Raw genomic sequence first — 15,572 nt, forward strand, 5'->3', positions numbered from 1 at the left:
AACTAGTGAGTTTGACCATCACTTCACATACTTAATAACCATTTGATTTTTCACTTCTGGGATTCAGTATACCTGTCCACTTTTTCTTTTTTGTGTATCTTTTTCTTAGTGTTTTAAAAGGAATCCCTCGGGGCACCTGGGTGGCTCAGTCAGTTAAGCGTCCGACTTTGGCTCAGGTCACGATCTCACGGTCCGTGAGTTCAAGCCCCGCGTCGGGCTCTGGGCTGATGGCTCAGAGCCTGGAGCCTGCTTCCGATTCTGTGTCTCCCTCTCTCTCTGCCCCTCCCCCATTCGTGCTCTGTCTCTCTCTGTCTCAAAAATAAATAAAAACGTTAAAAAAAAAATTTAAAAGGAATCCCTCAAATAGTCTAAATTTTTCATCTATTGTCAGTCTTAGACTTGGCAAAAATCTTCCTCTGGTCCATTGCCTGTCTAATCGTTTCGTTGATGGTGGCTTTCATGTAACAGAAATTCTAGCTCTGACATAATCCAATCTTAATATTTTACGTTATGGGTTATATTCTTTAAGATCTTCTCTAGGAATATCCATCTGACCTGAAGTCAGAAAGATAACCTTCTACATTTTTTCCCTATTATCTTTACCTTTAACCCTTGATACTTATATTCCACTGGTATCCATCCTTGTATTTTTGCATGATGTATAGTTCTTTGCACTGTGAGCTGATTTTCCCAGCACCTTCTATTAATAACCTAGCTTCCCCCACCTGGATGTGGTACTATCTTACATTAAATTCCCCCAGATAGCTAGCTCTGTTTCTGACTTTCCATTGAGTTCCACTCACCTACTTTTACTTGAACCAGTAAACCATCTTTTTTATGACCTCTTTGTCGTGAGATTTATTTTCTGGTACATTTAGTCCTCTTTGTTTGCTTTACCATTAAAAAAGATGTGGACAATTTCAAAATGTGTAAAGCAAAAATTGATAAAAATAAAAAAGAATATTTTAAATCTGTATCTTAGCAGGAGACTCTAACATAACTCTGTATGAAGCCAATAGAATAAGAAAATTAAAAAATTGCCAAGCATATGCAAGATCTGACAGACAAAATTTTTTAAAAATGACCTAACTGGAATATATAGAACAATGCACCCAATGATGACAGACTCATTCTTTTCAAGTTCACACAGTACATTAAATACAAATAATCATATGCCAGGCATAAAGCAAACATCAACAAACTTAAAAAATGATATCATTCATCCCGTAGTCTCTGATCATAATGGAATCAAGCTAAAAATTTTAAGTACAAAATATAAATAAAAATGAATACATTTTTTAATTGTTTAAAATGTTTATTTTTGAGAGGGGGGGAGGAGGGGCAGGGAGAGGGAGACACATAATCCAAAGGAGGATCCAGGCTCTGAGCTGTCAGCACAGAGCCTGACATGGGTCTCCATCTCAAAAGCCATGAGATCATGACCTGAGCCGAAGTTGGATGCTTAACCTACTGAGCCACCCAGGTGCCCCTGAATTAATACACTTCTGAGAAGTCTCTAGGTCAAAGAAGAAATCACAATGAAAATTATAAAATATAGAACTGAATTACAATAAAGAAATGACATAGCAAAATTTAAGGATGCAGGTAAAAACAGTGCTTAAAGGGAAATTCATAGGATATATATTTATATGTACACATAGTGATGTATATTTATATACATAAATCCTTTTAGATTTAGAAGTGTTCAGCACATCACAATGTTTCCTTTCCTTTTGGGTGTTTATATAGTCAAGGAAATTAGCGATTCATCCACAATGGAAAAATAAATATTTCCGTTCCTAAGTTTAAAATTTTAGTTTGGCAGGGGCGCCTGGATGGCTCAGTTGGTTAGGCAACCAACTTCAGCTCAGGTCATGATCTCACGGTTTGTGGGTTCGAGCCCCGCAACGGGCTCTGTGCTGATGGCTCAGAGCCTGGAGCCTGCTTTGGATTCTGGGTCTCCCTCTCTCTCTGCCTCTCCCCCACTTGCGCTCTGTCTCTCTCTGTCTCTCAAAAATAAATAAATGTAAAAAAAATTTTAATAAAATTTTAGTTTGGCAAAACAGTTCTTTCTATTCATATACCTCCTTATGCAAAGAAATAAACCACATTTTTAATGAAACTTTAAAAAATCATTCTCTTGTCTCAGTAAGAAATAAAATGAAAAAATCCATTAAGAACTTGTGTTCCCTCTTGATATGAAAGATTACTGTAGAAAATACTAAGAAAGTCCCAAATGACAGAAAGCTGGAGACTGTCCCAGTAAACATTCAGTTAGCAAAAATGCCCCAATTGTTGGATCCTTATCTCCTTTATTTTCTTGCAATAAAAACTGAAACAGTAGCTGAATGAAAGTGTTGATCAAAATAAATTGTTCTGAAGTTTACACAGACATTATCTATCATAGAAGTCACAATTCATAAAGAGGACATGTTCAAAATAAGTTGTCTATATTCAGCCTGACAATTTGTCTATGTCCTTATCTTTGACAATAGAATTTGAAAGAAAACAAAGTCTTTAATGGTTTGCCATGTTCTCATTTTTGTTCTAGTCAGTATTTTTATTAATGATTAGGACATGGACGGCAACAGTATGCTGAGCTAATAACCCTGACCAGAGACTATGAGGCGGGGGGATCAGCCTGGCAGCCCAGCATGAGAAGCAGCGATGATTAATGTATCACGGGGTAGAACCAGGTTCCAGTCGGATCACCATATCAGCTCCATCAGCCAGCCATGAGCTTATTTTTGTTGCAGACTCAGTGGAAATCAACAACTCCATGTGGCTTCCCACACAGTTGATTAAAGTCTTGGGCTCGCATGGTATCTGTAAAAAGGAAGGTCATAGTCCCACTGTGTGTTTCACTGTACCACAGGGTTCGGTTCTGGAATCCACTCATGAACAGGTTACTCAGATGAACTGAAGCCAGTTTGGAGGAGGACAATCAAGATGGTGAAGGCATCAAAGTATTTGCCACATGGGAAGCAATGGAAGAGACAAGAAGAAGAGGTTTATGGAAGACATGCTCTGTGCCCTCAAATACCTAGAGGGCCATCATGCAGTGCAAGGACAGACAGACTGCTACTGCAGAGGGAGGCTGGCTGCACACCTGTGTAAGGGAGAGCCATGAAAGCATACATGGATGCCCAAGTAGGACTGCCAACGAGGAGTTCGAACAGGCAATCAATCAGCTGTTAGGGAAGTTTGGGGGGCATTTGGGTGTTAGAAATAGTGGTGGCTGGGGGTGGCTGAGGATTGGAAGACTGACCTAAGTGGCCTCTGCAATGCCCTCCACACCAAAATCCTACAGGGTTACATGTGTGAATCAGGTTTCCTCTGATGTCTTCTTCCCTCCCCTCATTGTTGCACAGAAGAAAGTTCCTTTTTTCTGTGTGCTGCATTCTTCAGTGACCTCAGCGGAGAGCTCTTTTCCTCTGGTTCCCAAGACCCTTAAGAGCACTGCCCTGCACTGTACTGCCTTGTTTCCGTGTGTCTCTTCCCCATCAGACTGGGAGCTCTGAGATGTTAGGAGCAGGCATTCGGTCCATGTCAAGTGCATACCTTTCTTTGCCTGAAAGGTTCTTGTCAGAAGTGAGTATGTGCATCTTTGCAAATACCATATCAAGCAACTCTGAGAAACTAGAAGTATCTGCTTTAAGAAAAAGGGAGGGGGCTGGTGAGAGGGCTCTGATGCTTGTTATGCAGAATACGAAAGTTAAAAGAACAAGCCAAAGCTTAAGTGCTCCATTATATAACGAAATTACATTGTACTTATGTAGAAAATAATTTCTGATCTGGAAAATATTCTGCACACGTTGAGGATACTAGTGTTTTTCTGAGGTCAACCATACGATGGCTCAGGGATGAAAAGAATAAAAATCAAGAATTCAGAAACACAGAGTAGGGGCTCATTAGGGCATTGTTTGAGCCCCCGCTGCTCTGATTACAGCGAGTCTGACATGACGGACAACCAAACTAACAACTGTCGGTTTTCCAGAATCATTACAAGGAAAATCCCATCTAGTCATTTGCTGGAGGTGCAAACTCTTCATGGAGTGCCATTGAAGTATACCTGAGGCCCCAGAGTTAACTCGCAAATGTGTTAGAGAAGTTGTGGACTGATTCTTTGATGCTCTTCAAGCCGTGGGCGAGCTGCACCCTTGGATATGCCATAGGGGGCTGTCAATCTTGCCCCCCATGATTAATGGTGGAAGCAAAGCCAGACTGCACATGTTGAGTAAAAATAGCTATATTTGAGACTAATATATTTGAGACTGTCGGAACTAGTTACTCAAAAAGACCTTTGTAAGGGCAGAATTAGAATGTGCCTCGATGTCGTTTTTTAGAATTAACTTTAATTTTTAAATAATTTCTGTCAACATTTGCCCATGTGTTTACGACTCATCGACTTTGCACTACACAGAGTAAGTGTTCAAAACAGGCAGGATGAGGAGTCCCTGGCCTCGGGGACAGATTATAGCCTCTTTGGGATGCAGGTCTGGAGTTTAACACAGGCTGACGTCAGGAAGACAACCGACAGAGAAGCCAAGAGACTTGGAACAGTAAGCTCTTCCCGCATGGGGAAGATCTGGCTGCAGAGGCTGGCTTCTGCAAGGGATCCTGGAAATCTCAGCTGTGCGGTCCGGCAAGCAAGAGAGCACAGGTGCCAAACCATGAACCAGGGTGTCACAGCAGAAGGCATCGAGCCTCCGAGATCTGGCAAGACCCAGCAGGATCCAGCACGGCTGACTTGTGTCATGCTTCCGACTGATGCCACTGTTTACGGCAGGAGTCCAGCCGGGGGCTGGGAATGCCTGACACAACTCGGCCACCCTCAGGGCAGGACTAAAGGGGGCCAACCCTGGTTATTTAGGGTTTTCTAAGGCAACAGTCACAACACTGTTCTCCCGGGCCATTTGTGGTGGAGGATTTCCACTTGCCCTACGCAAGCCCAGGAGTGTAACTTGACTGGGACAAACATAATCCTCCCCCCCTAAATTATTTGGTACAGCATTTTCTTAAAGCATTTCATAACTGCAAAACCAATGAAATCAGGCACCTATCTCAAAAATGTTGTCATTTTAAAGAAAAGAATAAGAAGTATCACTGACCAAAGTTTTTTTAAACTCTGAAAAACAAAAACAAAAACAAAAACAAAAACAAAAACAAAAACAGGGGCGCCTGGGTGGCTCAGTCGGTTGAGCGTCTGACTTCAGCTCGGGTCATGATCTCACAGTCTGTGAGTTCGAGCCCCGCATGGGGCTCTGTGCTGACAGCTCAGAGCCTGGAGCCTGCTTCCGATTCTGTGTCTCCCTCTCTCTCCGTCCCTCCCCTGCTCATGCTCTGTCTCTCTCTGTCTCAAAAATAAATAAACGTTAAAAAAAAATTAAAAACAAAAAAACAAAAACTGTGGAGCTTTGCCGGGATAGGATAAATGGAGGATTATTGCAATTCCAGCTGAGTTAGCTGTCAGTCTCTCTCACTCAGAGTTCAGGTACTAACATGACACCCATCTTCCATCTATGGTATAATCTCTAATTGCTGATGAAATCAAAGTATTTGCATACGTTCGTACTGGAGTTCCAGCAACCCCACCCCCACCCCACAATGCATCACGGCACACCACCACGTCTACATCGAGCGCAGGGAGGACAGGGCTCTGAGACCCGATGTGTTCTTCGGAAAACTCCCTATAGGAAAATTTTCTCTAGCTGTGGAAACATCCTCACATCCAAGGCTCCTTCTCCTCACTGATGTATCACTGTCCCTGAGCATCCAAGGAAAGGACAAAAACACTAAACCAGGAATAAGTGGGGTGGTAGGGAGGTGTGGACAGGGACCCGGTGGGAGAGACACATGCACAGAAAAGGAAAGCTGAGCAGCTTTTTCTCCCATTCTCTCTCTCTCCCCTCCCCCCTTACTACCCCTTCATGTCAAGGAGGAGAAGAGGGCTCTATTAACCACATAAGATTATTACAGATAAATCCAAATAATATGCAAAAAGAGCGCAGTCTTTTCTTTCTCACAAGCTGTGCTAGAAACAAAAAGTACAGGTTATTCTTTATACGCAATGTCTAACCCAAGATATAAACCAGAAAATTGGGTAACTGCACCTCCCTGGGTCCCTTGGCTATTTTTTTAGTAGACACAGAGTTAAATGCAAAGGCTTTGGCATAGGACCGACACGGTTCACACTATGGCTGGCCATGCTATTCCCCAGCTGTGTAATCTTGAGCCTCAGTTTTCTCATCTGTTAAGTAGGGATAATAATATTACTCACTGGATTTTTAAAGGGATCCTGTACATAAAGTGGTTAGCACAGTTTGTGACATGCAAGAAAAGCACTCCCCTGAGGCCAGTTGACATATAATTATTAACAAAAGTGATCATAATGGTGGCAAACTGTGTAGACCCAGAAGTCAAACTTTCCAGGTTCATCCTGGCTTTAGTTCTTTATGTGACATTGAGAAACTGACTTGATTTTCTACACCTCAATTGCCGTATCTGTCAAATGGAGATAAAAGGACCTACTTTACAGGGTTGCTATGAACAGCAAATGCTATAATCACAAAACGTTTGTGACACAGACCTCACAAATATTAGCGGTTAGTTGTTACTCTCCAGTTTAGGAGAGAATCATTCCTGCCCTCCCTCCTCCAGCTGTATAAGGGATTGGCACTGGTATTTTCCATTCAGACTGACTCGTGATTGGACTGGAAATCACGGTGGCGACTTGCTCAGACTGATTCTGGGTGGCCGTTGGGTTTCTCCTGATTGTTGGGATTCTCACTGGGCTCTCCCACTGGCAATGGCAACCGTCCTAAACCCAGGTAACTGTGAATTCCTCACCACTTCTTAAGAAACTCTGGACAATTGTGAACAATTCATGCCCTGGGACACTGCACATAAGACTCCTATAAGGCATGCCTTTCCTGCCCTCTTTCGTTCACTGCCAAATGCTTACTCAAGACCCAGCGTTGAAAGTTATCTCCTCAGTGACTTCCTCTGTTAGAGGTAGACATTGGCTTCTCGGGGTTGCACTGCTCTTGTTCATAACTATTACAGGATGTTGACTACGGGTCTATCACGCATTATCTTTCCGGCTAGAATGTGAGCTCCAGGGTAGTGATTGTTCCATTCATCCCTGTTTCTCAAAAGGGCTCCTGCAGCTGGCACAAAGTATGTGTTCAATAAATCTTTTAACCTGAAGAAAGTAAATCCATTCAACGTTTCAGTACATTACATTCTCAGATTCTTTCAAGCTGTCCCACTAGCCTGAGAGGTCCTTTCTGGGAAGGAGAGTGTTTTTTAAAATCTCTGTAGTCCCAGAAGAGCCAAGTATATTGTAGGTGCTTAATTATCATTTATGGAATAGACACAAAAGGATGAATTTTCACACTGATTGCTTTTGAACATAGCCTTTTATTAGCACATAGAGTAAATCAAAAACCATTGGATCGGATAAATAGCTTCATTTAATCGAAATTAAAGGGAAATTAAAGATACAGAGTACACTGTGATCAAAACTAAGGTAGCATCTTGTAAGTAGAATGTTTCGTTGATATAATAAATCAGCAGTTGTGTCTACAGACCCTAAGCCTTGCCTCTCAAGCAAATTATGGCGGCTGGTCACTCACTGAGCTTTTAAAGTTCCCGTATTTAGGTTCTACCCCAACTTAAAGAATCAGAATGAGCTGAGGCAGAAGTTTTGTTTTGTTTTTTCCAGATTTTCCCAAGATTAGTGTGAAGGTTGAGAACCACTCTGGACCTCTAACTTGCTAGCCCTGTGATCCCGAGCAATCTGTTTTCCTCTAAACCCCAATATCCTCATCTATGAAAGGAAGATAATTATCATGCTGCCCCTCTCAGGTTGAGAATGTGTAATGAAATAATCCCATAAAGGAAGTGTTGAACACAGAATCTAAAATGCTAAAAGCATAGAATAAACCTTATTATTGTTTTATTGTTTTTTTTTTTATTGGAGCATAGGCGGCACTGCCCCCCATGGGTCACCACTGCCACAACTTGGCCAAATATCCTAACTGCAGGTCCCTGTCCTTTGTATTTAAATTGAAACTGGACCAACCTACCAGGTCTAATTCAACTGGTCAACGAGTAGAGAGGCTAGCTTCCAACCATCCTCCCTTCCATTAATCCCTGGCTGTCAAGGCCCAGGATTTCGCCAGTTGTTTCTAAGAATCAAATTACACAGACTTGAGGTTGTTTCTTCTTGGGGGAAGAAGGAAAGGCAACAGAGAACATGCTCTCGGACAAAACTTTTCTAAATATCAGCCATCCCAACAGGACAAAAAGATGGCATGAGAAAACCTGCTGTGTGGGAAATCGTTTTGAAAGAAAACTTGGATTTATTCATTAATTTCCTTTCTGTCATCTCTTTTACGTCCTTATAACTCTATCAAGTCCCTGAGTCTATCTCCATTGCATTAAAAAGGGAGCCAAATGAGTACATTCCATGCATATTGTAGCATATACAAACTCTAAGTTCAGAAACCAATTTATATGTTAGTATTGGGATAACAAGGTAGATATTTATAAGGAAAATAAATGCTTAAGTAGAAAAAAGCATCCTCGGGGGCACCTGGGTGGCTCAGTTGGTTAAGTGTCTGACTTCGGCTCAGGCCATGATGTTATGGTTTGTGAGTCTGAGCCCCACATCAGGCTTACGGATGTCAGCCTGGAGCTGCTTCAGATCCTCTGTCCCCCTCTCTCTCTGCCCCTCCCCTGCTGGTGGTTCTCTCTCTCTCTCTCTCTCTCTCTCTCTCTCTCTCTCTCTCTCTCTCTCAAAAAATAAATAAACTTTTTTAAAAAAAAGCATCTTTGAAGAAAACAGTCTAGGGGATTCCTATATTCTACCAAGGTGATAGAAAAACATAGACAAGGTTCTAGAGCTGAGAAAACAGGGACAGAATGTCTACAGTTGGAGAGGACCTCAATATGATGTTCGCTACATACCTCATCTTCAGATCTATCATCAAAGGTAATCTTCCCAATGACAAGGAAGAGGACATACCATTCATTATTCTGGGATTACAGATGAGGACATGGAAATACGTAAAGGTGAGATTTCACAAGTCCACATGCCTGCTTAATGTCAGAATTCACACGAGATTCAATATGTCTCTTTGGTTCACTCCACACACAGTTAACCTCCTTCCGTCAAACCATTCTGGGTAGCTCGGAGAAGCCCACAACCATCAAAAACATTGCCTATTTAGCTAAAACAGAACATTATAATTCATGTCTAAGAAAGATTCCATGGAGCGCCTGGGGGGTTCAATCGGTTAGCTAGCGTCTGACTTCAGCTCAGGTCATGATCGCACGGTTCGCAAGTTCGAGCCCCGAATCGGTGCTGTAGTGTGAGCTGGCCTGGGTTGCATGAACTGAATGCTTGTGCCAGATTGATCTTTATACACTGGGGGCCATGAAGCAAACAGCTGTAGACTGGAACAGAATGAAATCGGCCAGGGGGCAGGGGACAATTTTCTCTCCCTCAGGTCTTCATGTTTGAATTAGTGGAAGTTTGTTGGTTTGTTGCTTTTTTGAAGGGTTGTTAGCTGTTGTTCTTTTTTTAATTTATTATGAAAAAGATCGGTGGAACTCTGGACTCGCTGTGACTATTTTTCCTACTTTGTCAGATAAGGAGGACTCTTCAATATTTTCACTCTTTCTTCATAGCACCAGAAAAATAAAGCTTTTTTAAAAAAAAATTGTAATGCTTATTTATTTGAGAGAGAGAGAGAGAGAGAGAGAGAGAGAGAGAGACAGAGTGTGAGTAAGGGAGGGACAGAGAGAGAGGAAGACACAGAATCTGAAGCAGGCTCCAGGCTCTGAGCTGTCAGTACAGAGAGCTTGATGCAGGGCTTGAACTCATGAACTGTGAGATCATGACCCAAGCCGAAGTCAGATGCTTAACCGACTGAGCCACCCAGGCACCGTGAAAAATAAAGCTTTTTAACTAAAGTATTTGATCTTTTCCTATCAATTCCTCAAAATTTTATGAGGTGCTGATAGGAAATACCTCCCCCTAAAGCTCGGTGCTATCTTCTACAAAGGACTGAGTGAGCAGGAGGGGACAGGTGACACTCAGGGACACCCAGTGTAGTAGGTTTGGAGCAACCAACCATGGGCTCACTGCAATGTCTTCTGAATCATCTCTGGGCTCGGATTCCTTAAAACTGACCTCTCTCGCACAAAGTTCTTATGGAAATAACAAACAAAAAGAACACAATGAATAAATGAACCTTTCTGCAAAATGTTACAAATTTTAAGTGATGGTACTAAGCTCAGATCTTTGCATCTGCTGTTTTCACTTAATCCTTAAGATAACTGTTATCATCCCCCTTCATCAGAAAATACACTGAGGCCTAGAGGGCCTCATAAGGCCACACAGATCCTGCGAGGTGGAGGCAATTTTCCCTGATCCCCGACCTGTGTGCTTGTGCAGTGTAAGGACTTTAGAACCAAAATACGTGGGTTCAGATTCTGACTCCACTAGCTGTGTGACCTTAGGCATGTTTCTTAACCTCTCTGTGCCTCCATGTCTTCTTCATTTTCGAAGTGGGGAATAGAGTAATCGAGACAGTAAATCCCAGGGTTGTCATGAAAAGTAAATGAGTTAATGCATTTAAAGTTCTTACATCTGCAATTCCTATCCAGGGTGCTGAGGGGCCCCAGGGCCCCAGGGTGAACTCACAAAGGGTTATTAGGGCATTTAAAATTTTCAAGGGAGGGGTACCTGGCTGGCTCAGTCGAAGAAACATGCAACTCTTGATCTCAGGATTTATGAGTTCGAGTCCCATGTTGGGTGGAGAGATTACTTAAAAAAAAAAAAAAAAGAGAGAGAGAGAGAGAATCGTTAAAAAATAAATAAAATTTCCATGAGAAATGTGATGATACTGGACACCTGTCCAACACTGAGTGAACTACTAGCTCAACGTCATTCACAGTTTCAACATTAGATCACCATGCACTCTTTTTGGTAATGGTATTATCTTCACAAAGTTGGGTTTGAGTCACTGCTGTGCAAAAAAGTCCCACTCAAAAATCAATGTGGAGCAGGGAGTGATCTTGGCGGTGTCCAATCTGAGTCCTACATTCGAGAAGCTTGTGTAGGCCCCAACAGGTGCACTCATCCCATTATAAGTAATTGTGTTCTTTGAGAATGAAATAAAAGTATTATCTTTTAATTTATGTATGTCATTTTTTTTTCAAATGGCTACTTAAGTTGTCAGGACATAAATATGTATTAAGTTGTCAAGACCTAACTACTTGGTAAATGGATATAATGGGTATTTCTTTTGGCCCAGATGTGCCATAAAAAAATTATTGTTGCTATGAATGCCACGAAACGAGGACGTTTGGAACTTCTGGGTTGGAACAATGCCTGGTGAATAGTCACGCTGTGTAAGTCAGCTGTTGTGATCCACCCCCACACTGCAGTGAGTCTTACGTTAAGTTCCACCAGTTCTATATGAGTAATATAGCTGACATTTGTGTCTAAACAGGTTGGAAGAAAGAGAAGGACCAATTTTTACAGATAAAAATGTGAGGCTAAGACTGGCAGGTGACTTGTCCTAGATCATTCAGCTCAGTCACACGGTGCTGGCCCTTCAATAGAAAGCACATGTTTCCCAGGACCAGGCTGGTTCCTCAGACGAAAATGACACAAAACAAGAAAAATGTGTTAGAACAGACAAGATTCTTTTTGCTCTTTTTGCTTTTTCAGGGTTGGGGTGGGGTGGGGGTGGGGAGTTGCGTCTCTTCCTTTAGTTATCGATTCACTTGAAAATACGTTACTTAACAATTTGAATGAGAGAGTCACTCTTCTGATTAAAAAGATACATAGCCAGAATTAATTTTCCTCTCTTACTCACTGGGAAGGCTCATAGTAAGATCCTGATCCTGACATGGCATTCTAGAATTCAAATTCCCATCTGCTACTTTTACTGCTCAGACACTCATGCCCTGTGGAGACAGGACCCTCCTGCTGTCTCTTGGCATCACGGCTGCCTTCCTCTGAGACCCAGCCGGGGTGCCAGCAAAGGAGCAGTAGTTCAGACATTTGATGACATGGTTCTGTTATTCCTAAAAGTAAGGGAAAAATATGGAGAAAAGATTCCACCTTACACACAGATAACTGTGCTACTGGAGACAGAGCCTTTTTATGGATGGTTTCAAGAAGCTGCCCTGAGGGGGTCTGTGCTTTCTTGTTTGTTTTGCATATTAATTTTTTATGTTTATGTAAGTGTTTAGGAAATTGGTTTACTTTTAATATTTTCATAGCATCCCTGGGGTTGTCCCAAGGGAACGCTTTGTATCAGCTGCAAGCAGCATATCAGCTACTTCAAGCAGTGGGTAAGGGATTCCACAAAAGTGCTCTGAGAAGGCAAGGTTCTGGCAAGTTCCAAAGGTCCATTTTTAAGCCTCTGCATGTATTCACCCCTCCTGTTACAAGGCACCCGCAAAGGGCACACTCTGACTCATGGCTTCTGTTCACAGACTCAGTGCTGAAGTGCCTTCACCTATTACTTGACCCCTTTTTTCTTTTTTCTTTTTTTTTATGTTTATTTTTGAGAGAGAGACAGAGCGCAAGCGGAGGAGGGGCAGAGAGAGGAAGACACAGAACCCGAAGCATGCTCCAGGCTCTGAGCTGTCAGCACAGAGCTTGACGCGGGGCTCAAACTCACGAATCGTGAGGTCGTGACCTGAGTCAAAGTCGGATGCTTAATTGACTGAGCCACCCAGGTGCCCCTTGATCCCTTTTTTCTTGTCTTCATCTTGCATTCTGGTGACCACATTGCTCAGTCCCCTAATTCTTCCTTTGCTTCACTTCCTGGTGCCGTTTCCTTCCTAGCTTTGAATGGGTTTCCTCTCCTTTGTCAAACATAGTGTTGGACTTTTCATCATAGCAACACTCTTGCAAATCACTTTAGACCAAGCCATTCATTCTTAGAATTTCAGTCAACCTCAAAGACTTATCTTCCACAGCACCCACAGGATTATCTATTGTTAATGTTATTATTAACATAAACTATTTGTTTATTAGTTCCATCACCGGAGCCTTATTTTCTGGTTGGTAACAGGAGATAAGTATACCTAATTTCCAAGATTATTTCAAGGATTAAATGACATGAATATAAAGCACTTGACCAGGGGCGCCTGGGTGGCTCAGTCAGTTAAGCATCAGACTTCGGCTCAGGTCACGATCTCACGGTCCCTGAGTTCGAGCCCCGCGTTGGGCTTTGTGCTGACAGCTCAGAGCCTGGAGCCTGCTACAGATTCTGTGTCTCCCTCTCTCTCTCTGTTCCTCCCCCACTTGCACTCTGTCTCTCTCTCTCTCTCAAAAATAAATAAACATTAAACTGAAAAAAAAAAAGCACTTGGCCCAACCTAGCAGGCTCACACCAATGTAGCCTTTAGTATTATGAGAAGCAGCACCACCCTCTCACCCGATGAGGACAAGGGGAAACTTAGAGCTTGTGGTAATCAGAAAGGTTCCCCACAAACATACGTACTCTTACCCCTGGATCTATGAATATGGTTTGCTAATGGCAAAAGGATATTAAGGTAACAGACCTTAAAATACGGAGATGACCCTCGATTATCCCAGTGGGCATATCTAATCACATGAGGTCTTAAAAACAGAGACAATGCACCAGCTGCAGACACGAAGATATGGCAGAAGGGGTAGTGGGAGAGATCTGAAGCATGAAATGGATTTAATATGACATTACTGAAGGGACCACATGGCAGATATGAGAAGGAACCCAGGTAGCTTCCAGAAGGAAAGACCTGCTCCCAGATGACAACCAAGCATGTTGGATTCTGTGCCTCCCACTCTCTCTCTCTGCCCTTCCTCTGCTTGTGCTTTCTATCTCTCTCTCTCACACACACACAAATAAATAAACATCTAAAAAAAGAGAGATTCAAGAGAAACTTGTATCTATGAGAAGTTATAAATCCGGGATAAGAACAACTGTCCTTGGATGATCAACATAATTATTGTGAAAATATGATGGAGGCAATGCCTGATAAAATATATTTTTCAAAAACTGAAATTGGTTAATTGGATAAAAGGCTTAAAAATTTTTCTCAGAATCTAGGGAATAAACATGATGCATGTGGTAAATATACTCAAAATAGACCCAGATGAAAGATGAACAGGAACTGGAGAAGGATATATAAAGAGGCAGAAATAAACCAGTAACCAAAAAAATAATAGAAGAAAATTGCCTGAGACATACAGAAGCTTCCACCTTCAGATGAAAAGGCTTACTGAGTACTTGGCCAAGAAAACGCAGAGAACCTAGGAGCCAAATTTAATTGAAATCTCACTTGCAAAGGAGCCTGGGAAACATGGTTTGCAAGGTCACCTCCACAGCTAACAAGTAGAGCAGGGTGAGGGCAAAGAATAGATTTTGGAACAAATGGGCAAATTGGGACAACGACCAAGGAAGATTTATTCCATAAATAAAAGTTTAATTTAATGCTGGGCAGTTCGTTAGGCAATTTCCTTAAGGCAATTCATCATCTAATGGATCAAAGAATGAAAACTGTAAAAAAGATACTGAAATAGTACTTGGAAAATAGCAGTCAAAGGATAAAAACAACTATATATACTAGAATGAAATACTAAGGACGGTTTCACTAAAGTCAAGAAGAGTAAGAGATTATTGGTCATAAGTGAATTATTCAGTATTGCTTTGGATACACTGGACAATACAAAAAGATCTTCATCTTTACAAAAAGCAAAAGAAGAAAACATTGAGTGCTATACATATTAGAACAGAGGAGACAAAGTTACCATTATTTTCATACGCTGTCATTTTATACCTGTAAAACTTGTAAAAGCCCAACTAAATTTTTTTACGTTTGTTTATTTTTGGGAGAAGACCGAGTATGAGTGAGACAGGGGAAGAGAGAGACAGAGACACAGAATTAGAGCATAAAAGCCCAACTGAATAACTATTGGAACTGATAAATGAATTCAGTAAGTTAATAATGAAAAAGCAGTGTACAAAATCAATATAATTGTAATAACTAAACAAAATCCAATTTATGATAGGAGCAAAATATACTAAATAGCAGTGAATAAGTAACAAAACATGATGCCAAAAATACTAAAAGCACTTCCTGAAATAACTAACAAGAAAACATGTATATTTGGTGCAAAAAGAAAAGCAAAATATGTGCCCTGTGGCAGGGCAATTTCGTCTTTAGGAAACTACCATAAAGATGTGGTTAGACTAATGGGCAAGAGATGTGCACTGCAGCCTAGTTCATAATGGCATGAAATTGAAATATCCTGTGTTGAATAAAGAAGCAATATTAAATTTAAGAAACAAACAGACAGGCAAAGGAAAGCGAGAAAGACAAACCCAGAAGCAGACTCTTAATTACAGAGAACAAACTGATGGTTACCAGAGGAGAGATGGCTAGGGGGATGGCTCCGGATGAAGGAGCTCACTTATGATGGGCACCGGGTGATCCATGGAAGTGTTGAATGATTATATCACACGCCTAAAACTAATGTAACACTGTGTGTTAGCTAT

At 41.6% G+C, this 15,572-nt stretch overlaps 1 long non-coding RNA gene across 1 annotated transcript in view; it reads right to left on the reverse strand.

Annotated features, from left to right (window-relative positions):
- Nucleotides 1-1,999: 1,999 nt before the first annotated feature.
- LOC123383948 overlaps nt 2,000-15,572 on the reverse strand; it is a 59,547-nt gene continuing 45,974 nt past the window's right edge. Inside the window, exon 3 of the long non-coding RNA XR_006594391.1 lies at nt 2,000-2,826. This is a non-coding gene — a long non-coding RNA (uncharacterized LOC123383948). The remainder of the gene's footprint in view (nt 2,827-15,572) is intronic.

Source organism: Felis catus, chromosome A2, assembly GCF_018350175.1.
Source record: "Felis catus isolate Fca126 chromosome A2, F.catus_Fca126_mat1.0, whole genome shotgun sequence".
NCBI lineage: Eukaryota > Metazoa > Chordata > Mammalia > Carnivora > Felidae > Felis > Felis catus.